The sequence below is a fragment of the Kogia breviceps genome, chromosome 5, assembly GCF_026419965.1.
Source record: "Kogia breviceps isolate mKogBre1 chromosome 5, mKogBre1 haplotype 1, whole genome shotgun sequence".
Lineage (NCBI taxonomy): Eukaryota > Metazoa > Chordata > Mammalia > Artiodactyla > Physeteridae > Kogia > Kogia breviceps.
The window spans coordinates 97,048,085-97,073,180 of NC_081314.1; the positions used below are offsets into that span (position 1 = coordinate 97,048,085).

The 25,096-nt window shown below is 35.2% G+C and overlaps 1 protein-coding gene across 1 annotated transcript in view; it reads left to right on the forward strand.

Moving 5' to 3' along the window:
• The window catches only part of LOC131757746 (SCAN domain-containing protein 3-like), a 721,112-nt gene that overhangs the window by 433,110 nt on the left and 262,906 nt on the right, over window positions 1-25,096 (forward strand). Inside the window, exon 7 of the mRNA XM_067034715.1 lies at window positions 15,554-15,714. The gene's annotated coding sequence lies outside the window, so the exon portion shown is untranslated. The remainder of the gene's footprint in view (window positions 1-15,553; window positions 15,715-25,096) is intronic.

Genomic DNA, 25,096 nt, shown 5'->3' on the forward strand with positions numbered 1-25,096 from the left:
TCTATTGTCTTTCTTTTGTTTTCCATTTGTTTCATCTCTTATTTGTCCCATTATTCTTTTCTTCTGCCTTCTTATTGATTAGTTCAGTATTTTTTATGACTTTTTTCTTTTTTGTAGGTTTATTAGCTATAACTTTTTTTTTTTTTTTTTTTTTTTTGCAGTACGCGGGCCTCTCACTGTTGTGGCCTCTCCCATTGCGGAGCACAGGCTTCCGGTGCACAGGCTCAGCAGCCATAGCTCACAGGCCCAGCTGCTCCGCGGCATGTGGGATCCTCCCAGAACAGGGCACGAACCCGTGTCCCCTGCATCGGCAGGCGGACTCCCAACCACTGTGCCACCAGGGAAGCCCAGCTATAACTTTTTCTTTCACTATTTTAGTGGTTGCTTTAGCATTTATAGTATACATCTTTAACTTTCAGTTTACTTCAAGTGGTCTTTTACCACTTATCATGTGGAATAAGAGCCTTACTACAGTGTACTTGTATGTCTCCTAGACTCTGTTCCAGTGCTTTGTTCCATTTCATTTTTACATGTTATAACTCTATAATATGTTGTCTCTTTGTTTTTAACAGTTATCTTTTAAACCGATTTAAATAATGAGGAAAACTTCGTTATATTTACTAATTTAATTATTTTCAGTACTCTTAATTCCTTTATGTAGATTCGAATTTTTGTCTATTATAATTTTCCTTCAGCTTGAGGACTTCCTTTAACATTTCTTGTAGGTGTCATCTGCTTGTGATAAATACTTTCCATTTTTTATGTATGAAAAACTCTTTAGTTCTTCTTCAAGTATGAAAAATATTTTTATTCAATCTAGGTTTTGCTTTACATGCTTTAAAAATGTTATTCCATTGACTTCGTTTGTATTGTTTCTGATGAGAAATGTACAATTATACTTATGTTTTTCCTCTGTACATAATGTTTCTTTTTCTCTAATTGCTTTTAAGATTTTCTATGATTCATTTTGAGAAATGACTGTGATGTGCTATGGAGTAATTATCTTGATGTTTCTTTTTTTGGAGTTTATTGATCTTCTTGTGCCTGTGGATTTGTAGTTTTCCTCAAATTTGGAAAATATTTAGCTATTCTTCTTTAAATACTTTCTCTGATAACCTTCTCTCTTTCCTCCTCATGGACTCCAGTTGCACATGTTAGGCTGTTGCAGTTATCCCACAGCTCATTTCTTTCAATTCTTTTTTTCTCTTTGTATTTCATTTTAGATAGTTGCTATGTCTTCTATTTCACCATTCTTTTCTTCTATGATGTCTAATCTTCCAATAATTCTCCTCATAGTATTTTTTGACTCAGACATAGTTTTAATCTCTAAATTTTTGATTTTGGTCTTTTTTTGTATCTTACTTGTGTCTACTTTTTCAACATGTGAAATTTAGGGTGAATCACTGTCTTAATGTGCTTGTTTTTAATTTTAGCATCTCTATTGGTTCTGGATCACTTCAATTGTTTGATTTTTCTCCTTATTATGGTTTACATTTTTTTGCTTCTTTGCATGCCTGGTAACTTTTAATTGGATGCCAATTATTGTGAATTTCCTCTTTTGGGGTTCTGAATATTTCTGTATTTCTATGTATATGCTTCAGTTTTTTCTGAACTTTAAGTAACTTGTAAAGACTTTAATCCTTTTTGGTCTTGCCCTTAAGATTTGGTAGGCAAGACCAAAGTCATGTGTAGTGGAAGTCTGATTTGTGCCCAATGTCAATGAATTATGGAGTTTTCTAGTCTGGCTTGTGGGAATGGGCATTATTTCCAGCTCACTGTCAGTGCTCAAAACCTTTTGGGTGATTCTTTCTTGAGCCTCAGGTAGTTTCATCACCTACAAGCACTAATAATATCTCTGCTGAACACTCAAGGGGGTCCTTCTGCCTGTCTCTAGAGTTCTTCCTGTGCGGTTCTCTCCTTTTCAGTACTCTCTCATGAGAACCCAGGCTCCCTTGGTCACCTGAGACTTTCAGCTCTGACTCCTCAACTCATGTTATATGCTAGGCCCTGCTTCTGTTTCCCTCCCCTGTGTTGCAGCCTGGAAACTCTCTAGGTGCAGTAAGGAGGGACAGTGGTAGAGCTGAACTCATTTGTTGGTCATCTCTCAGGGACTACTGTCTCATGTGGCCTGATGTCCAATATCTTGAAAACGATTGTTTCATAAATATCTGTGTATTTTTATTGTTTCAGGTGGAAGGGTTACTGTATCTTGGCCAAAGCAGAAATTATTATGTGACATTTCTGGTTTTTAATAACAATATTTCATAGTGAAATTCAGTTGTGTCTATTTTTATTATTTTACAACTTTCATTCTTACTAAAAGTAGATGATTTTATTCTAATGTATGTGAGAGAACTATCACATATATATACACATTTGTACAAATGCTATCAACCTCTAGCTAGCTAGCTAGCTAGCTATCATCTATCCATCTATCATTATAGCTAACTTCAGCACAAGGCTGTAGGTAAGGAAACATTGGTCATCAACAATCAAACATTAAATATGAGAGCAACTTTATTAAATCATGTTAAAGGAATGAGAAGGAAAAAATTTTAAATAACATTTAAAATATTTTTAGAGTCAGTAAGCATGACCTTCTTATTCTTTTATGATGCATTTTAGTTACAGTGATAAAATTTATATGTAGGTCTTCCTTGCTTTTGTAAGAACATACAATGTAATCTAATGTAAAGAACATCATAATCAGATTTTTCATCTGGTTTCTTCTTTTAATTTGTTAAAACAATATTAATTTTACACTGTTTTAAATTTTATTTTTGAACATATAGGCAAAACTAAGGAGAAGACTGTTATAACTTGATGTTGGAGGAATAGATGTAACTACTACTTATTACCTGGTCATATTTCAGTGAGGAGTACAGATGTTAATGTGCATTTGAGGAATACAGACAGTATTGACTATGGTATGCAGCCTCTGCAGGATCTGAGCACCAACTAAAGAAAGAAGTGCCATAAGGTCAATGGAGAAGACATTGTAGTTGGAAATAGATATTAATGAGCATGAAGCTTTGTTTATGCTCCTACCCCAGCTCCTTAAATTATGGTCTGACCCAAGAATAACCAGAATTATGGTGCTCAAAGCATCTTTATAATAGATTTTACTGAATAGATATTTCTCAGTTTATAAATGGGCTAAACATACAAAAAAGTTAATTTGTAAAGAGTTGCTTTTCAGATGAGAAAACAATTTTTATATAAACAAATATTTTAAACACAGACATCCCTCAGATATATTGAAGGTTCCATTCCAGACCACCACAATAAAGCAAGTGTTGCAATAAATCAAGTCAAGTGAATTTTTTGCTTCCCCAGTGCATATAAACGTTATGTTTACACTATACTGTAGTTTATTAAGTGTGCAATATCATTATATCTAAAAAAAACCAAAATACATACCTTAATTTAAAAATACTTTATTGCTAAAAAATGCTAATCATCTCCTGAGCTTTCAGTGAGTTGTAGTAGCAACATCAAAGATCACTGATCACAGGTCACCATAACAAATATAATAATAATTAAAAAATTTGAAATATTGCCAGAATTACCAAAATGTGATACAGAGACAGAAAGTGAACAAATACTGTTGGAAATATGGCATCAATAGACTTTTTAAATCCAGGGTTGCTTCAAAACTTCTATTTGTAAAAAACGCAATAACTGCAAAGCTTAATAAGGCAAAAAACAATAAAATAAGGTATGCTTATACTAATTTCCTCAATATTAACCTCAAAAAGATTACAATCATATATATATTTAATACATGCAGTCAATGGAAGTATTTTAAATACATGTAGCCACAATTCCTAGTGCCATTTATACAAAAAAATGCACTTCAATAACAACTTAGGATACCAGGATTTTATCTTTCTCCATAATTCTATTAGAACATTAAGAACCACTGTAGGGCTTCCCTGGTGGCGCAGTGGTTGAGAGTCCGCCTGCCGATGCAGGGGATACGGGTTCGTTCCCCGGTCCGGGAGGATCCCACGTGCTGCGGAGCGGCTGGACCCGTGAGCCATGGCCACTGAGCCTGTGCTCCGCAATGGGAGAGGCCACAGCAGTGAGAGGCCCGCGTACTGCAAAAAAAAAAAGAACCATTGTAGTTCTTAGGTTAGGGGGACATTACATGGGAGATAGCCACTTTGGGGGAATTACTTATTAAATGGATGAATATTCTAAAGAAATATGTATTTGCATAAGATAAAATCTTTATTACCTACTCCGCAAAAGTTCCGAATTGAATAAAACAGACATAAATCGGGGATGCCCAGCAAGAAACGTTCCCTTCCCCTTCTTAGGCTAAATTTTCTTAGATGGGGTCTTTGTTTATAAATTGTTTAATGTGAACAGATGGATTGAAAAAGTGTCTTTGATTAGTTTGTGAAAAAAATAAGGATAATGATGATGATGAATATCACTGGCTTGTAAATCCAATGTGGATAGATCAATATTTTATTCTTTTTTCAAAGGTCTTACATCATTTGACATAGCTAATAAGACCTAATATTTGTTGCATTTGTTAGTTTTTAAGTCACTTTCATATGCAAGTGTCTCATTTGATCTTCAAAGCCCAATGCTTAAGAAATGGAAAGTTGATTATCATATGTATTCTATTATTCATAAATAGCACAAAATATATCCACTGGAAATTCACTTCGTTACTAAGTGTTCAAGGTATCAGCAATATGAAATTGTAGCAATTCCAGTTTATTTTGTCACAGACATCCGATTACTTAATATATTAAAATGCACTGAGCCTTAAAGACCTATCTAACTCTTTAGAGCTTGCACAATACATTATTGTCTATGGTTTATTTATTCTGCCATATTTGTTTAACAAAATGCACAGCAGTGAAGCTTTTTTTTTTTCTTGCGGTACGTGGGCCTCTCGCTGTTGTGGCCTCTCCCGTTGCGGAGCATAGGCTCCGGACGCGCAGGCATAGCGGCCATGGCTCACGGGCCCAGCCGCTCCGCGGCATGTGGGATCTTCCCGGACCGGGGCATGAACCCGTGTCCTCTGCATCGGCAGGCGGACTCAACCACTGCGCCCAGGGAAGCCCGCAGTGAAGCTTTTTAAGTCCTCCTTTAAAATGAAATAGTTTCACAAGTCCCAAATATAAAATAAGATTATGGATTATAATGGCAATAATAACTTCTGCTTCTTCCTCTCTGCTTTCTTTAGTAACTGAAAACTTGCACTTTCAAGGCAGTTTAAGAATGGATTTACTATTCTATTTTAAATATATTTTTTCATACAATGTTTCTTAGAACTCATTTTGCAATGCATTTGTTCCATTTTTTTTCTTTTTTAATCCTTTTTTCTTTATGCTTGTATTCAATTTCAGTGGATATTATCACCATTTCAGTACTCTAAAAAGGATTTGTCACCCAAATGCCTGCTCCTTTCGGCAACAAAACAACCTCAGTAAACCTCAGCGCATGTCCTGACCTAACAGCTGAAAAATCACGCTGGAATTAAGGCCATAGTTCTGGTTCTTTAATTGGATGTCTAGTTTATATATAAATTCTGAATAAATAAAATCAGCCTGCAAACAGACAAGCTTAAAGATATTAAACCCAGGCCTTCTAACTGATAGACAAGCTGGAGAGAAATGCTATGGTGTGTAAGTTCCTCTCTTTTGTGTAAAAAGGTTATCTGTCCAGGCAAGCCTCTTAGGCTAAGTGTAATTAAAATCAATGGATGGAAAAGCATAAGCATTTTAAAAATGCAACTTTAAAAAATGGCAGTGGGGAAAACTTTGACTATTTGTACTTCTGGAGGTGAAGCAAAACGGTTGGGAGATTCTGCAATTTCCGCAAGCAAGCAAGAGGTAAAACTGTGCACCCCTAGTTAAATTCTACCCTGACTCGCCAAAGCAGGGCTTGATAATTGCTCCACTGAGAACAGCGCAGGGTTGAATCTGCTCGTGATGTTTTGTTGTGATTTGCATTTTTCTGCATAGTAATTCATTGGCTTTAATAAAACATTGATTTACATGCTGTTACAAAGTACATCATCTTTCAGGCTTTAAATTAAGCTTTTCAGCAGTGTGTGTGTTGATGGGAGCAGGGGTGGGGTATCGATTAGCTTGATTCTCTGCGCTAGGGAAAATGTCTTTTCTCCCCCATCTGGCCTCTTTAAATGCAAAGCCTTAGTTGAGCATTTTTTGTTCATGAGTAGTTTGTCACTCTCTAATTTCTGTTAAATTTCTTAAGACCTGACACATTTGCATTTGCATGGCTGTTAGATAATGTTTAGCACTTTTCATCTTCAAAGTGCTTTATAAATATTAAATAATCAAAGCTGCCAGCATACCCATGAGGCAGAGAAATATTGGGTTGTTGTTGTTTTATCTTACTTTGTTTACCTTATGGGGAATTTGTCATATGGCTGAATGTTTTTTTTTAACCAGTTTTAGGTAGCTTCTCTCTACTAATAGTAAAGAATTGCACTCTTTCTGCGGTTTGAACATGGAACCCAGTGATTCATTATTTACCACATGTAGCCTTGAAAAGTTATTTGAATTTGTACACCTGTCTATTGTTTTTTTGTGGTACGTGGGCCTCTCACTGCTGTGGCCTCTCCTGTTGCGGAGCACAGGCTCCGGACGCGCAGGCTCAGCGGCCATGGCTCATGGGCCCAGCCGCTCCGCGGCACGTGGGACCTTCCCGGACCGGGGCATGAACCCGCGTCCCCTGCATCAGCAGGCGGACTCTCAACCACTGCACCACCAGGGAAGCCCCTTGTTTTTTCCTTAGATGTAAACCTCATTGCAATAAAGACCATCATTTTTACTTTTTTTCTTTTACACAGTAGCTAATCTAATACCGTTTTCATTTACTCATTCGTGCACTCCAAAAGCATTTAATGAGTGCCCACTCTCTTCTAGGCATTGTATTAAACACTGAGAACATAAAGTTAATGAACACCTAAATTCTGCTCTTTGGGAAGATATGGTAAGATTGAAGTAGGAAAAGTACTGCACACTCAGAAGAGTTGAGAACATTAGGTGAAGGAACTATTTAGCAAACACTTAAGACACAGGGTTCAGAGACCTAAGCAGCGCTGGTGAAGACCCAAGGGCTAGCATCAGGGGGAAGATAATACCTGCCCTAAGGACAGGAGAGAGAGAGATGAAGCTATGGAATAGGATCCATCTAACAAGGGATGTGACATTAGAGAATGAAACCATTCCCAGGACTATGGACAAGTAAGGAGGGAGTCAGGGAAAGAAGTACACCTAACTCTCCATCTTTCCACCTTTCTGTGTCCTGCCAGAGCCTGGTGAAAGCTAACTGGAAACAAGAGGTAAAGGGAGCCTGGGTAGCATGGTCCATGGAGGTGACAACATACATCGCAGGACATAGAAGGGGTGGAAGGTGTACAGAGGTTAACAGACAGTATCCAACACAAGAATGTTATGGGGCAGGGATTGAGCTAGGCAAACATATATGATTTTACATATGTATATGTATATATATGGAAAATAGCACAAGTACATTTCTGTGTGTGTCAGAAGTGGAGAACAGTGTTCTGCCTGCAGACATTAGGAAAGCATTTAAGAGAATGTGAGCTTTTATCTAAGCCTAAAGGCTGATACTTTGATTGAATTACTAGGACTGTGAAACCTGAACATTGTTCTGCTGGTTTGAAAAGGTGCAAATGATAGAACAACTGCCCTTTTACTCTGTGGTATGCATTAGATTTTATTTGACTAGTCTTTCAGATGTTTAACATCATTGAAGATTGGCAGTTTGATCCAGATAGCTTCTATTCTGACTACTTATTAAGCTGTTGATTTAAAAACAAATCAATACAGTCAATTAAAGTTACTTGGAATGTTCTCTTTTTTAAAAACCATTTATTTTTTTTCTCTTCCTTTAATATTCTAGCGTAACACAGAGGAAATTTAGCATGGCAGTGAATGTGCTATAACTGCTTCCCCAGGAGTATCATCTAAGGTCCAACATCTGCACTTGGTGCATTCCTATCTCATTTTCATTTCTTTCAATTAAAAGCCCAATAAATAGATAAAAGATGGCTAGTTTTATTTACATAATTTCTATAAAAAGCATTGATTTCTTTATATTTCTCAATCATATAACCCTTTGAAATCCATCCACATCTTGATTATCACAAACATCTTTTTTCTATATGTAAATTGCTTTTAATTTCTTTATTTTCTCCAGAAGCAGAAATAAGAAAGAAATTGATTTCTCAGATTTTCTCCCTATTACCATCCCTGAATTCATTTTCTCAGTATATCGGTACAACTGATTCTTTTTAGCGAGTGTGTTATGGTGAATAAATATGTACAAAGGGAAACAAATTCATGCAGATCTATGCTTCCAAGCGCTCCCTCAGCTGTGTGTGCGAATCTGCCTCACTTCTTCCCCAAATTTGTTTCCAAGAGCTTTACTTCATATTGGAACTTGGTTTTCTGTTGGGTAGCAAGGAAGTGTCTCCAAAATAGTGATTACAGTTTGAACTACTGACCTTTCTATGCACTTTTTTTCCCCCTCAGTTCTGGTGATATTCTTTTTCAGAGTTTCATGGGGGAGAATCTGTGTAACAATGTCCTGTGTAAGGCATGAAGGCAAAGACAAAAAACAAGTGGAGATGTAGTTCTAGCAATTATCTTATCTTGCATCATGTCTAGATTGAACATTGCTGGGTGTCATGGGAGTATTATTGGAGGCAATCATATTTATGGTGTTTGTTTGAAGGTATATTTGAAGGTATATTTTGAATGACTCAGATACCTATCTTACTTTTACACTCAGCCGCTGTTTCTAACCATTTTGTGCCTAGGATTGTTAAATGCAAAGATGAGCTTCCCAGTCAACAGAGTGAATTTATTAGTCCCATCAGATGGCATAGTCCATAAATCTTGAAAAATGCAAATATTCAAGATACAATTTAACATGGTGTGGACTATCTTATTACTGCTCAATAGTAAATCATGGAATCTGAGGCAAACTTAAAGATTCATTATGAAAAGGATTGTTGCACGTAAATGACACTAGCTAGGGAGTAATAAATGCACATAATTACCATTCATCACTATACAAAAGGGATAACATATGAGAAGTAAGCATCTCTCCCACACTCCCCTGATACCTCTTCCCAAATGTAAGCATTATTCTCACTTTCCTTCATAACTTTTAAGAAAAAAATGCAAATACCTACATAATTTTTATAGTAAATGGGATTTTATTAAAATTGTGCTTTTTCCTCTTATTTATTTTGGAGATACATCAGTATATACATAGATCATCATTAATTTAACCATTCTTCAAATGATGGCCATTTCCCCTTATTCCCAAAGTTATGGTTAATAAAGCAATGTAAAAATAAATATATTTGTGTGTATGTATATACAGGTGTGTATTTATGTGTGTGTGTATATATGTATATATGTATGTATAGTACGTATATATGTAAACTTTTACCATTATACACACATAAAGTAAATCATTAGAGTGAAAATGCTGAGTCAAATGAAATATCCATTTTACATTTTGATGGCTATTGCTAAATTGCCCTGCAAAAATATTATAATTTGGGGCTTCCCTGGTGGCGCAGTGGTTGAGAGTCCGCCTGCCGATGCAGGGGACGCGGGTTAGTGCCCCGGTCCAGGAAGGTCCCACGTGCCGCGGAGCGGCTGGGCCCGTGAGCCATGGCCGCTGAGCCTGCGCGTCCGGAGCCTGTGCTCCGCGATGGGAGAGGCCACAACAGTGAGAGGCCTGGGTATCGCAAAAAAAAAAAAAAATTATAATTTATACTACCACAAACAATGCATACAAATACTTATTCCCTCCATAAAGTCTTGTTATTATCAAACTTACAAATTGCCAATCAAGAAAGTGAAAATAGTATCTTGCATTCATTTCAGTTTGCATTTGCTTAATTTCAGTGAATTGATATTATTCATTCACAAGGAAATATGAATGATGTGTCTTATCATAAATCTCAGAGTTAAAATTTTGATTTGATATTACTAAACCTTAGATGAGGAGAAAATACTCTGGCTATTTTCAGAAACTACAGAAAAAAAATTACTTTTCTAAGCCATTCCAGTGGAAATATGTGCAGTTGTGTAAAACACAGTGATAAAGAACAAGAATAATGTAGAATTGAGAATCCAGAGTTCAGATCCCACTTACTAGCTATGTGACCCTAGGCAAGTCACTAAATTTCCCTTATTTGTAAATGATGTGAGAACGAACTTAGAGTGTTGTTATAAGAAACAAGTGAAATGATGGGCGAGAAAGATATTTGTACACTACAGTGCTCTTCAGTTCGTTATTATTACAAAGAAATAAATTATTAAATGGGAACCTAGTACTTTAGAAAAAAATGCAGTTGGCAGGGTGGGGTGTCTACCCCTGGTGATGGTGGTCAGAATAGCTCTTTTTAAATTTTTTATTTATCTTCATTTTATTTTTTAATTTAATTTTTATTTTATATTGGAATATGGTTGATTTACAATGTTGTGTTAGTTTCGGGTGTACAGCAAAGTGATTCAGTTGTACACATACATATATCCATTCTTTTTCAGATTCTTTTCCTATATAAATTATTACAGAATACTGAGCAGAGTTCCCTGTGCTATACAGTAGGTCCTTGTTGATTATCTATTTTATATATAGTAGCGTGTATATTTTAATACCAAACTCCTAATCTATCCCTCCCCGCCACATTTCCCCTTTGGTAACCATAAGTTTGTTTTAGAAGTCTGAGTCTGTTTCTGTTTTGTAAATAAGTTCATTTGTATCTTTTTTTTTTTATAGATTCCACATATAAGTGATAGCATATGATATTTGTCTATCTCTGTCTGACTTACTTCACTTCGTATGATAATCTCTAGGTCCATGCATGTTGCTGCAAATGGCATTATTTCATTCTTTTTTATGACTGAGTAATATCTCATTGTATATATGTACTACATCTTCTTTATCCATTCATCTGTTGATGGACATTTAGGTTGCTTCCATGTCTTGGCTATTGTAAATAGTGCTGCGGTGAACATTGGGGTGAGTGTATCTTTTCAAATTATGTTTTCTCTGGATATATGCCCAGTAGTGGGATTGCAGGATCATATGGTAGCTCTATTTTTAGTTTTTTAAGGAACCTCCATACTGTTCTCCATAGTGGTTCTATCAACTGACATTCTCACCAACAGTGCAGGAGGGTTCCCTTTCTTCCACACTCTCCAGCATTTATTGTTTGTAGACTTTTTGATGATGGCCAAGAACAGCTCTTGCCTAGTAAATCTCAAGGAGTACCCAGTCTGACTGAACTGGTGAGGTACATCAGTAGGTCTTCCCTTGCTCTTTCATGGTCCTGCATACAGAAAGTTACTCTACAGGATTGGTTTGTTTGAAACACTGAAAGGTTAAAACAGCCGCTAGCAGCCTGGAATGGTAACGTCCACTTGAAAGAGAGTAATAGTTTATTTTGTAGAATGCCCTATCCCTTTTCAGGTTTTCCTTTTGGAAACAGTTCTTTTTACTCATAGGGAAAATTAAACATTTCTCTAGTCACATAATCAAGTGTACATATACCCAGTCAAACTTGTCTTTCCTAAACCTGACACTTAGTGACTTTTATCCTAACTCTTACTCCTCGTTCCTTACTCTTTAATATTTTAAAATCAGAAAACAAGGTTGAAAACATTTTTATATTGATTTGGATTTTCTGAGTATTATTATTACTATTTAATTTGGGGAATCTAGACAGCTACTAGACTCTTCTATTGTCAATTATCACTCATCATTTTGTTGGTTTAGTTTTGTTCCAAGTTTAGTTGCCAAAGGAACATCTAGCACTGATGCATTTACCTTCAGACAATAAACTTAGTTTCAAACCTTATAACCTTAGCTGAAGTGATTGTATTTCTTAAATTACATTAGGCTCCCCTGAAGCAGGTTAATTGAACTGCTGTTTACTGTTTTGTCAAGATTTAGCCCCTTGTATAAATCTACTTGTGTCAGCTCTGTAGCACATTGTTCTGAAAGAAAACTACCTGCTCCTAGAAAAACCCTAAACAAGGCTCACTAATTAAATAGAATGTAGAGACCTACTCATCCCAGCGCTGATTTGAGAGGAAAAGTGTCCTCCTGTGGTTAGAAAGTTTCCAAGCTACATTACTGAATTGTGTTTTTTGTTTGGGAGATTGGTTGTTAGATAGAGGCAAAGGTCCTTGAGAAATCTTTCTTTCTTTCATCTGGTAGAGAGCAATGAGTTGGAGAGGGGTGAGCACTGTAATTGTAATAAATGGTTTGTATATGGAGGCTCAAAATCTAGGCTGCCTTTTGTTGTGAGGGTGACATTTGCTTTTGTGCTATTATTTGACCAGTTCTAAGAACAAGTTAATACATATATATGTGATAATTTATTATATGACTTATTACTTGTACATAATTATAAAATTATATAGTTTGTAAAATTTTAGCAACTGTAGCTAGAGTTCGTCTTAAACACTGGTTTAAAATAAAATCTTAATAAGTTATTTGAGGATAAAATAGAGTTCTTAGGCTGGTTTGATAGAGGGCAAACTTAAAAAAAAAAAAGCTCGTGCACAAATTGAACAGTATTTTGTGGATAAAAGATATAAAATGGAGGGTAGAGGAGAGTGAACAGAATTGCAGGAGGTTTGGGCCTGGGAAACAAAGGTGGGTATTAAGAAATTCCCACTCAATAAAAGTTAGCCACTGTTTTATGACTACAAAGGAATTCATGATCTTGTTATTCCCATCACCAAATTGTATATAGCTCATTGCAATTTAGGAGTTTGGAGGAGAAAGAGGTCATTTAGAATTGGAGTAGACCAAAAAGATTTCGTGGAGGAATTTTCACTGGATGTATGGGGAGATTAGGTGGGACTTGACTAGGAAGAAAGGTGAGTTAAATTAATCCTGGAAGCAAGGAACAATAAAATTGGTGTCAGAGACAGAAGGACAGGAGCACTGGGATGGGAAATTGCAAGGATATGTTAGAGTTTGACTGTGGAGGCCTGGCTTCCAGGTCATAGTAGTTTGAGCTTAATCCTACCAACCATATGTGTCTTCCAAGTCTTGTTAACAGAGATCTGAACAACTACTGGCTTTTCTAATCACCTTAGTAACGAACGTTTAGAACACAACTAGGAAATCTTCACTTACCTTTCAAGATACAGGGTTGAGTTCATTTTCCTTAGAGATTTTATAACCCTGTTGGGAGCTCTCACACTTTCTAATTAATTGGTTACTATGCTCTCTCCACTTCTAGTCTGGGACACCCTGGGGAGGGAGCAGATCTGTGTCCTACGAAACTGTTGTAGTTCCAACACCTAACAGAATGAGAGGCAAACAGTAAGCACTTACTGAATATCAATTAGATGAATGGATAAATCAATGGTGAGATGTTGAGTACTTCTCATTTTTAAGGCATCATGTAAGATTGGTGGGGAAATATGTAATTATTGTTTTTGATATCTGCCTATAAGGAATTTAAACTTTAGCTTGGCAGCTAGAACTTTGATACAAAAGTAATTAGTCATTTTTGATAGTTTATACTTTCTGCTTCCCTTTTCTCTGATCGATCACCTAACTTTAATCTTTATATGCCTGTATCACTGTGTCTTCTAAGGTTACTAAATGACCTCCTATTTGTCAAATCCAGTGTTTGAATTTTCTTAATCTGCTTGATCTCTATCTAGCACTGAGCACTAGAGAATCCAATCTTTTGAAATTCTCTTTTCCATTTTGGTACCAAGACACTGAACTGGATTCTGACATCTCCTTCCCTCCACCACTATGCTAGTCATGCAGCCTCCATCATCAGCATGTTCAGTGTTCCTACCTGATGTATTATGTGCTTCCCTGTCTCTTCTTTTCTACACTGTATGTCCTTTAGAGTGTTTCCTAGGCTAATATCTCTCTTCATGATTTAACTTGTATGTGTAAAATCTACTTCTGTCACTGAGTATCATCACTTGAATACCACATCATCCTCTCAAATTCAGTGTTTTTAAGACTAAACATTGTGCTTCCCCTTAAGCCCCCATCTCTTATTCTGACACGGTACCAGGAGTTTCCTTGTCATCCAACCTTGAAGCTTGGTACACATTTTCTCCTCTTCCTCACTTTTTCTATTCAACCTGTGGCTCTTATGGCAAAGATACATAGATTCCTTTTCATTGCCACAGTAACTGCCAAGGCATTGGTTTTCCTGCAACCAGGTTTTGCCTTCTTGAGTCCATGTTCTATGTTGAATTGAGCCTCATAAACTATCCACATTAGCCTGACATAAACTATCCACATTAGCCTGACCTCAGAATCCTTCTATGATGGTTATTGCTTGCAGTCTGCCTCGCCTAGCCTAGAGTTTGAGGCCCTGTGTACAATGTGAATGACAGAGTTCTCCAGCTCTTTTACCCCCTCACAAACCCAAGGATTTAGTGACAATGTACTGGTCAACGTGCCTGGTTTGGTGCATTTGCTTGCACCATTCCCTTTTCGAGAATGAGTTGAAGCTCAAAAATTACCTGAACTCTGGCCTCATACTGAAGTCCAGTTAAAGTCTAAGGATCTCCCTAAAGCTTCCTGCATAGTAGTGTTTTCCAAAGTGTGGGGGACATAATTTTAGGTGGTGCATTAAAAGAAAGGTATCAAAAGAACATGAATTATTTAGTTAAAAAAGTTATTCCCTTTTCTATTTCCTTCACTCTTTCTAACTTTATTGAGGAGAAGACCTCAGTTTGGTTAAACAAATTTTGGTTTTTAACATCACTAACATTTAATAATTTTTCTTTTAATCAGTGAAAAAGCAGGGAGATAACTCAGTGCATTTGGCAGTCACCATTATCTAGTTAGAAATAAATAACGTTATTTTGTTTAGGTTTGTTTGTTACCTTTCATTTATGGTAAAAATACTGGTGTTTCTTTAGGATGATAATATTAATTTAAATAATATTCAAATGTAGCATTAATTAATAGTTAAACAATCACCCAATTTTAATATTTAAATATTTAAATCATGTTTCACTTACATACGCAGAAAAATATCAGGTAAGTAATAATGTATGTAGCAATTATTAAGAGGGAAATTAAAGAAGATGGGACATAGAAGTACACAGAAATTATAAAAACTGGGCTTCCCTGGTGGCGCAGTGGTTGAGAGTCCGCCTGCCGATGCAGGGGACACGGGTTCGTGCCCCGGTCCGGGAAGATCCCATATGCCGCGGAGCGGCTGGGCCCGTGAGCCATGGCCGCTGAGCCTGCGCGTCCGGAGCCTGTGCTCCGCAATGGGAGAGGCCACAACAGTGAGAGGCCCGCGTACCGCAAAAAAAAAAAAAAAAGAAATTATAAAAACTGCACATGAATGACTGCAATCTGGGGAACTCTCAATTACCATTTTAGCCTACAAATTTTTTTTTCATTTTTAAAATGAAATTTTAGGCACTCTTTTAAGTTTTTCTGTATTAACTAATGGAATTATTTCAAGAATACTATTTAAGATACTATTGTTTTCTCTATTTTACAGACGAGGAAATGGAAGACATAATTTGCCCAGCTTCTCTCAAGTGGCAAAGCTATAGAGACAGGTTTTGAACCCAAGTCTTTAGCCTCCAGAACCTGTGCTTTTAGCTACAGTGGAACTCTGCCTCAGGAGAAGCACATCAATCTTTGATTTGATAATAACAAGTAAGATCTTTTGTGTTCACTATCGTTCATCTGTCTCTTTCCCCCAGAGGGAAAATTTTTATTTAGACATGAAGTCCAGCGCTGTAGAAACGTCCTATAAGTAATTGTGTTTAGAATTGATTTCCATCTCTACAAATGACTTGAAAAACTTTTTTTTCCAACAGTTTCGTTCTTAAAACTCAGGGAGTACTCAGTACTACAGGTTCAATAACAAGTAGGAAAACACATCTCCACATGACTAACTTTTATAGTTTGTTCATTAGAAAGTCCAGGCGCATGATGACCAAGCACAATTTGCATCTGCTTCCTCAGCAGACTGCCCGGTAGATGAACAGCCCTGGGCAGTTCAAGTGAAATATTTAGTAACTAAACAGGGAGTAGTATGAAAGCAAATTATATACATTGGAGAAATGTATCACAGAAAATGTTATGGTTAGACTTGATATTAGAAAGTATTACCCTTACATTTGCCTTTTCAATTCTCAAAAAAAAAAAAAAACTGAAAGGGCACTTTTCTGAAGAACTGCAATACCCTAATTTAATAATTACTGGAAATCATATTTGGATGTAAGGATTTTATAATAACCAGATATATTTCCAGTATCTATGTATTTAAAATATAGATCTCATATACAACTAAGAAATATTTAACACAGAAATTTGCTCGTAAACACTCAATATTTGCTTTTTAAACCCACTTAATATAACTAACGTTGCTGTATTTCTTTCATAATTCTACTGTCTACTAATTATTGGTCTAACACAGGAGTAGGCAAACTATGACCTGCATTTCAAACTTGGATATGGCCTCTTTTTATGTGGTTCACACGCTAAGAATGATTTTCACATTTTTAGAGGTTAAAAAGAAAAGCAAAAAAGAATTATGTGACAATGACTGTATGTAGCCCGTAAATCCTAAAATATTTACTATATAGCCTTTTACAGAAAAGTTTGCCAACCACTGATCTATCTTCTATGTTCTTCTATAATGTGCTTCCAGCTTTTATTTTGCTATGAATTTATTTCCTTTTTCTTAAATATCTCTGATTGAATTCTGGTCTGGTAGTACTTCATCTTTCAGTTTACAATATGTGATTCTGGTGCTGTAATATAAAGTCAGTCGGTTAAAGTCATCTCATATTTTACCTAACCTACTGTTTATTATGCTGGAAACCTGCACCTTAGGAAATGCACTTGAGCAACCATCTCCAAGGATGTCTATTTAAACCAGGATATTAGAACTGAGCCTGATACTGATTGGGGCGGGGTGATGGTCATTGGGGTATAGTGTATTGCCTGTGGGAGGGATGTAAGCCACTGAAGCCAGGGGGCAGACATGTGATATCTAGAATCTAAAGGTGGCCTGCCTACAAACCATGCCTCCTGGTATTTACACACCTGTAGAGTCCCCTTCCACACTGAATTTGAGTTTGCCTTTGGTACTTAACAGAATGTAGCACAAGTGACACCATATTACTTCCAAGCCAAGTCATAAGAAGTCTTGTAGCTTCTGGATTGTTCTCTTGGAATGCTTGCTCTTTGAATGCTTCCTCTCAAAATCCAAAAAAATTAGCCAAGAATCTCAGGCCATGTAGAAAAGACACATGTAGACATTCAGCCCCAGCTGAGCTCCTACACAACAGCCAGCATCAATCACCAGTCATTTGAGTAAGCTATGCTGAATACCTAATCTCAGACTATCAGGTGATTCCAGAACCAGCTGCCATTTGTTTGCAATCATTTGAGAGACCCCCAAGCAACAAACACCCAGCTGAGCTTCTACCACCATGAAGGGTAATAATAAATTATTTCAAACCATTAAGTTTTGAAGTGATGTGTCATGTAGCAATAGATAAATGGAACCACATGTTCCAGTAATTCTCTGAGTATGTCCTTCTTTACAGGCTTATCTTGTACTTTCCTGTGGCATGCCTGAGATCAACCATTTCTCCAAGAAACCCTAATTTCTATTAGTGGAGAATGATATTTAAAAACTAAGATATGGATGTTAGATGATCTCCTTGTTATAATAGGTCTCTACTTTGAGGTCCTCTCAGGGGCCAGTACTAAAATATACAATATAGGTTATTTATATATCTATTATCTAACCATGCATTCACAATGAAAATTTTCAATTCTAAAACCACACAGATTATTGTAACCATTCCCTTTAACATATTTGTACCTCTTACTGCTCTCAGTATACTCACTTATTTGATCAATCTCTCATGCTTCATACCAACTTTATAATGAGGGAGCCCTTTCTTCTCTCAGTGTAGATGCCCTCCTTACCCTACTCAAGTTTTAACTCCAAACCCAACAAAGATACTAATGCTACACCCATCTATTATATGAGCTCCAACCTTTATTGCCCTTCTAATGACTTTTGACAAAATGAGGAAAGGAAGAAGGGAGGAAGGCAGGAAGGAAGGGAAGGAGGGAGGGAGGAAGCGAAGGAGGAAGGGAGGAAGGAGGGAAGGAAGGAGAGAAAAAGGATATGTTTTAATAGTTATTTTTGAGGAGAAAATCTGGCACATGTTGACTTATTTTGAGATTGGAGTATGAAGAGAGCAGTGTAAAATTGGCCAAGAGGATATCTCAAAAATCAGGCAGAGCTAATGTGAGAAAATGGAGAAAAAACATTTTGAAGAGAAATTTGAGCTTAAGAGCTGAATAAGTACAGGAATTTATACAGAAAAATAAGTAAAAGATGATTTCTAAGTACGAGACTTTTATTTTGTTGGGATGTAGAGAGGAGGGCAAAGAAGATATGTTCATGTGAGTGTTCTTGGGGCTAAATAACCTATTAAACATATTGCTGCATAACTTTACAACTGTAGATTTGTGATTCAAATATGGAAAATTAAGTCAGATTTTCATGTGGTTATAGTAAACAAGAAGAACCAATGGAATAATGTCTAATTTAACAATACATTGCAAACTCAGGTATAGTAACTATGCTCAACCCTTAAATATAACACTGTGGCTTAGTGTTTTACATGTAAAACAGACTCAGAAAAAGATGAATTCAGCATTGGCCACATCACAAGTTCATCCAGTAACTAAAAGCAAAGCGTTTCTCAAATGATCTTTATAGCTTGTACAGATTGTACTCTCTTGTTAAAACATACTGAAATCTGTGTTATGAAGCTCTGATAGGTTATTCCATAGTAAATTCTTATTCTTCTTTCAGTCAATGATAGAAAAGGAAGCCTGATTTGGAAGAATTGAAATTGATTTACAATGAGAAAGAAATTCTTAATTTTTCCCTTTGAGCTACAATTTCTCTTTTCTCTCTCAATGAACTATAAGTAAAAGTAAGACCTTGTCATCCATCAGTCACTCACACCCTCTGAAAAACTACTGTTTCAGTCCAGCCCTGTGATGACTTGGAAACTGGTCATTAACTTATTTAGTACTGGTCAGCTGAGCCCACATTCCACACTCTCATTTTCTCTAGAATAGAAACAATTACTGTTCTCAATCTTATTCACCCACATCTTCCATATATGATCTGTCTCAATTTTTAAGAAACCGGTTATTTTATCTATTATTCACAATATGGTTTTCAACATCCACTATTCTCACTAACCATGGACAAATAGTTTTCTGCATTTCCAGATTTTAATAGGTAAATATTTTCTTCATGGAGTAAAAAATCTATCTTTTAATCTGCTCTATAATTTATGGACATACACTATTTTAAAAAAATATAAAACAAAACTAAACAAACCAAAACAGACATTCAGCAGGCTGGATGCTCAAAAGTTATCTAATTTCTTCAAAGGCAACCTGTTGCATATTTCTTTAAAAACAAATATTAGCATTATTAAAGAAGTAATTATTTATAAGAAGTAATTAGATTGTAATAAGTCAAGGATGCTTGTTATAATATTTAGGTAACCCAGGAAAAGAATGCATACTTAACAACTTAATAGAAAGTTTAAAAAATGGAATTTTTGGTAATAGTAATATGTGATCAATCTAAAAGATGAACAAGAAGAGAGAAAAGAGAACATAAAATATAATAGGTCAAGTAGAAAATATTATATCATTTAGATGATGGAGAGAAAAATGGCCAACTGTTTGGGAAACTGTAAATATATATATAGTTTATACACACGAATATATAATTGAAATAAAAGTGAATTATATAAAAACCATAATTTTCAATGAAGAAATTAACTCATGAAATATGAAGAAATTATGAGTGGGTATTTATATAACCTAAGAGGTAGGGATAACTTTTTTCATTTTCAAGATTAATGACTGAATCTCTAATGAGAAAGTGTTAGAATTGACATGTGTTTAAAACATCTTCACACCAAATTAAAGTATATAAACAAACAAACATAAAATAGACAAATAGGAAAATGATGCAATATATACCAAAAGATTATATTTCTTGATACATAGAATGTTCTTAGACAATAATAAAAAACATTTATATAATGTTTCTTTGCAGTAACTGTAGCTTTGTACCATCAGATTTAGAAAATCATAGAGCTGAGAGAGATTAAATATAAATTTTCATTTTATAAAAAAAAAAAAACATGCGAGCACTCCAGTAGAAAAATGGGAAAGGTCGTCAACAGGCAATTCAATGAATAACATTAGATAAATTATAAAATATGTTACCTCAAGAGAAATCAAAGAAATATTACTTTAAAACTCCTTTTAAATTATTATACTGGAAAATGTTAATTCAGTAATGTGTGGGAGAGTGGACATTTTCATATGCAACTATCACACTGTAATTTTGTATAACTCTAGAGGATATGATGGAGCCAAAAGTTTAATGCATTTCTTTGTACTTCAAAATTCCATTTTTAGGAATATTCCCTCCTAGGCAAGTCACTCGATAAGTGTAAAAATTATAAGTATATAACAACATGACTTTAACAATTTTGTAAGTAATAAGATAAAAGATACTTTAAAAAAATTTTATTTCAGTATAGTTGATTTACGATGTTGTGTTACTTTCTGCTATACAGCAAAGTGAATGAGTTACACATACACATATATCAACTCTTTTTTAGATTCTTTTCCTATATAGGTCATTACAGAGTATTGAGCAGAGTTCCCTGTGCTATACAGTAGATCCTTATTAGTTATCTATTTTATATACAGTAGTGTGTATATGTCAATCCAAATCTCCCAATTTATCCCCCCCAACTTCCCCCCCCCCAGTAACCATAAGATTGTTTTCTACACCTGTGACTCTATTTCTATTTTGCAGATAAGTTCATTTGTACCATAGAAAAAAAGATACTTACAATAAAAAATTATTCTTAACTTTATTTCACCTCATGCAGTAATAGGTCCTTCAAAAACATGTGAAAAGGTAATCTTTGTACATATACTTTCGATAATGGAAATTTCTTAGGGTCAAAAAATCTCCTCAGATAATAATTTATTAATTTTTATTGGAGTATGGTTGCTTTACAATGTTGTGTTAGCCTCCACCGCACAACAAAATGAACCAGCCACACACATACGGATATCCCCTCCCTTTTGGACTGCCCTCCCATTTAGGTTACCACAGTGCATTAGGTACAGTTTCCTGTGGTATTCAGTATGTGCCCATCAGTTATCTATTTTATACATAGTATCAATAATGTATATTTATCAATCCCAGTCTCCCAATTCCTCCCACCCCACACCTTTCTTCCTTGGTATCCATAAATTTGTTCTCTATGTCTGAGTCTCTATTTTTGCTTAGCATATAAGATCATCTATACCATTTTTCTAGATGCCATATATATGCGTTATTATATGATAGTTGCTTTTTCCTTTCTGACTTACTTCACTATGTATGACACTCTCTAGGTCCATCCACGTTTCTACAAGTGACCCAATTTCATTCCTTTTTATGGCTGAGTAATATTCCATTTATATATATATATATATATATATATATATATATATATATATATATATATACCACATCTATTTAGTCCATTCCTCTGTCAGTTGACATTTAGGTTGCTTCCATGTCCTGGCTATTGTAAATAGTGCTGCTATGAACATTAGGGTGTGTGTGTTCTTTTGAATTATGGTTTTCCCTGGGTATGTGCCTAGTAGTGGGATTGTTGGGTCCTATGTTACCTCTATTTTTAGTTTTTTAAGGAACCTCCATACTGTTCTCCATAGTGGCTGTATCAATTTACATTCCCACCAACAGTGTAGGAGGGTTCCCTTTTCTCCACTCCCTCTCCAGCATTTATTGTTTGTAGATTTTTTCATGATGGCCATTCTGACCAGTGTGAGGTGATACCTCATTGTAATTTTGATTTGCTTTTCTCTAATAATTAGTGATGTTGAGAATCTTTTCATGTGTTTGTTGGCCACCTGTTTGTCTTCACTGGAGAAATGTCTATTTAGGTCTTCTGCCTATTTTTTGATTGGGTTGTTTGTTTTTTGATATTGAGCTGCATGAGCTGCTTGTAAATTTTGGAGATTAATCCTTTGTCAGTTGCTTCATTTGCAAATATTTTCTCCCATTCTGAAGGTTGTCTTTTTGTATTGTTTACGGTTTCCTTTGCTGTGTAAAAACTTTTAAGTTTCATTAGGTCTCATTTGTTTATTTTCATTTTAATTTTCATTACTCTAGGAAGTGAGTCAAAAAAGGTGCTGTGATTTGTGTCAAAGAGTGTTCTGCCTATGTTTTCATCTAAGAGTTTTATAGTGTCTATTCTTACATTTAGGTCTTTAATCTATTTTGAGTTTATTTTTGTGTATGGTATTAGGAAGTGTTCTAATTTCATTCTGTTATATGTAGCTGTCCAGTTTTACAAGCACCACTTATTGAAGAGGCTGTCTTTTCTCCATTGTATATTCTTGCCTCCTTTATCAAAGGTAAGGTGACCATAGGTGCGTGGGTTTATCTCTGGGCTTTCTATCCTGTTCCATTGTTCTATATTTCTGTTTTTGTGCCAGGACCATATTGTTTTAATTACTGTGGCTTTGCAGTATAGTCTGAAGTCAGGGAGCCTGGTTCCTCCAGCTCCATTTTCAGATAATTTTTTATCCGAATTTTTATGTACTCCTCTAGCCACCAACATTCCCATACAGACTTGCTGTCAATATACACTAAAAGGTATGAACAGTGCAATGTGGAAAGCCCCTGACATAATTCATAATTTCAAATATTTGAACTTCATTAAATTGTTCTGATTCTTTATTGAATTTTTCTTTCAGCATTAGTGTGTGAGACTGATTTCAAGCAAATGCAGCAACAAATCAAATGTTCTTCCTTGGGAATAGATGAATGTTTTGCTGCTTGTCAGTCAGTTCCATTACCATTTCTTTCTCTTTGTGTGGAGTTCTGATTGTCTGTTTGTTTGTTTTAGACATTTTATTTCTATCATTTACAGTTCTGGTATCCTGAGTATTCCAAAATAATTTAATACTGAAGATGGACTCTGAATTTGGGGATGCCAGTTTCCCCACAATCAATAAGGCAGCATACCTGATTAGAAGCACCATCATATATCACAATCCTACCAGATAGTCTGATCTGCTACAAAGGTTGTCTGAGGTTGCTGGTGGTAGAACTTGGGATAAGGCACTTGAAGATTCTCCCTGGTCTTCACTGTCTTATTGTAAGATGATGAATTTGATTGTAGTAGATGGCTTTTGTACATAATCTCTTTCAGTTCAAAATTAGTGCAGTGCTCATAATCCCATACCCCTATCTTGCCCCTTCCCCCTCCCTATCCCCACTGGTAAACCACTAGTTTTTTTCTATATCTGTGAGTCTGCTTCTGTTTCAATATATACATTTGTTTTATTTTTTAGATTCCACATATAATTGATATCATACAGTATTTTGTTTGTCTATATTTGAGAAATGTCCTATTTTGTTATTCTTAGAATACTTCCCACCACAGAAGCCAGCTATTGGTTTTCCTCATCTCCCTTGCAGCTATGCACAGGCATGTGTACTGGATGTTGCTAATCACATCACTGAAGCTAGAGGCTTATAAAATAAAGGTCTATGTCGAACTTATTAGGTAAGGGTTATGGTAAAGGTAGAAGCTACATTTAATTTCCAGTGGTAATTAAGGAAGCTTCACTGTGACTTTCTGCAGCATTCCTGAATGTTTTATCTTCAAGAAGTTTTTGATCCTTCCATAGATTATGTTATTTTTATTAAATAATCTTTTCCACTTAAATTAGCCAGCTTTGTTCTACTGCTTACAACCAAGAACTTTCACTGAAACATTAGCACATAGTAGTAGTCTTCAAATGGTGGTGGTGATAGTTAATAATAGTTATAGTAGAAACTGTCATATTAAAATATGAATGGTGAAATGTTGATAATTGTTGGAGCTGGACAATGAGTATACAGAAGTTTATTACACTATTCTCTATTTTATGTATATTTGAAATTTTCTGTGATAACTTAAAAAACACTTAAATATATGCATGACAGACATGTGATGACAGTTGGAAATGGATTCTTAACAGATGCTTTACAGTTTATTTTTAAAACTATATGAAAGATATCTGCAAGAACTGGCAATTCCAAATATGAGGCTATATTCAGCCTTATTTTCTGTTTAATATTGTGAATATCTACTTGGCCCACCTGGAGGATGCAATCACAAATGATATGAGGGGTTGATGAGAGACTTGAATTCATCATCCCATCTTAATATATTAACCAGTGATAAGTTTTGTGTTTCAAATTTTGATAATGCAGTTTCTTCAAAGAATTATATTTTATATTAAAATATGTGGTGAAGCATGGTGCAAAATAAAATTACAAGTAATTTTTTAAAAATTGACTTAGTGATAGATACTGCTAATAAAATTATGTTTTTGTCAAATGATCTGCTTTCTAGTATAATACTATGTCAATCAATGTCTTTTTTAACTTTTAAAGGTTCCATTTAATTATTATAAAATATTAAAATAACCAATGTCAGGGATATGCTTGGTAATTGACATTAGACATATATGCATATATATATATATATATGCATATATATGCATATATTAGACATATATGCATATATGCATATCTGGAGATATTGTTAATGCAAATAAGATGTTTTCTTTAACCCACTAAAATGCATAGCCAGAAAAAATAATTTTTTTTCATGGTTAATACTTTATTTTCTTTTAAAATTTTTATGCCATTGTACCTTATTGTAATTACATTTCAATGTTATATTCTAAATTCTATCTCTTAGCACACTAACTCAAGTATTTACTCAGTGTTATCAAAATCTTTGCAATGACTGCCTCATAACTCTGTCATCATAACCTAGTTCGATTAAGGATTCTTTCCTGAGAAAAAATAACATTTTTTAATATGTCAATGTAAAATTTGTCTATGTAATCATGAAGTGGAAGAGAATAAATCTAAATCAAT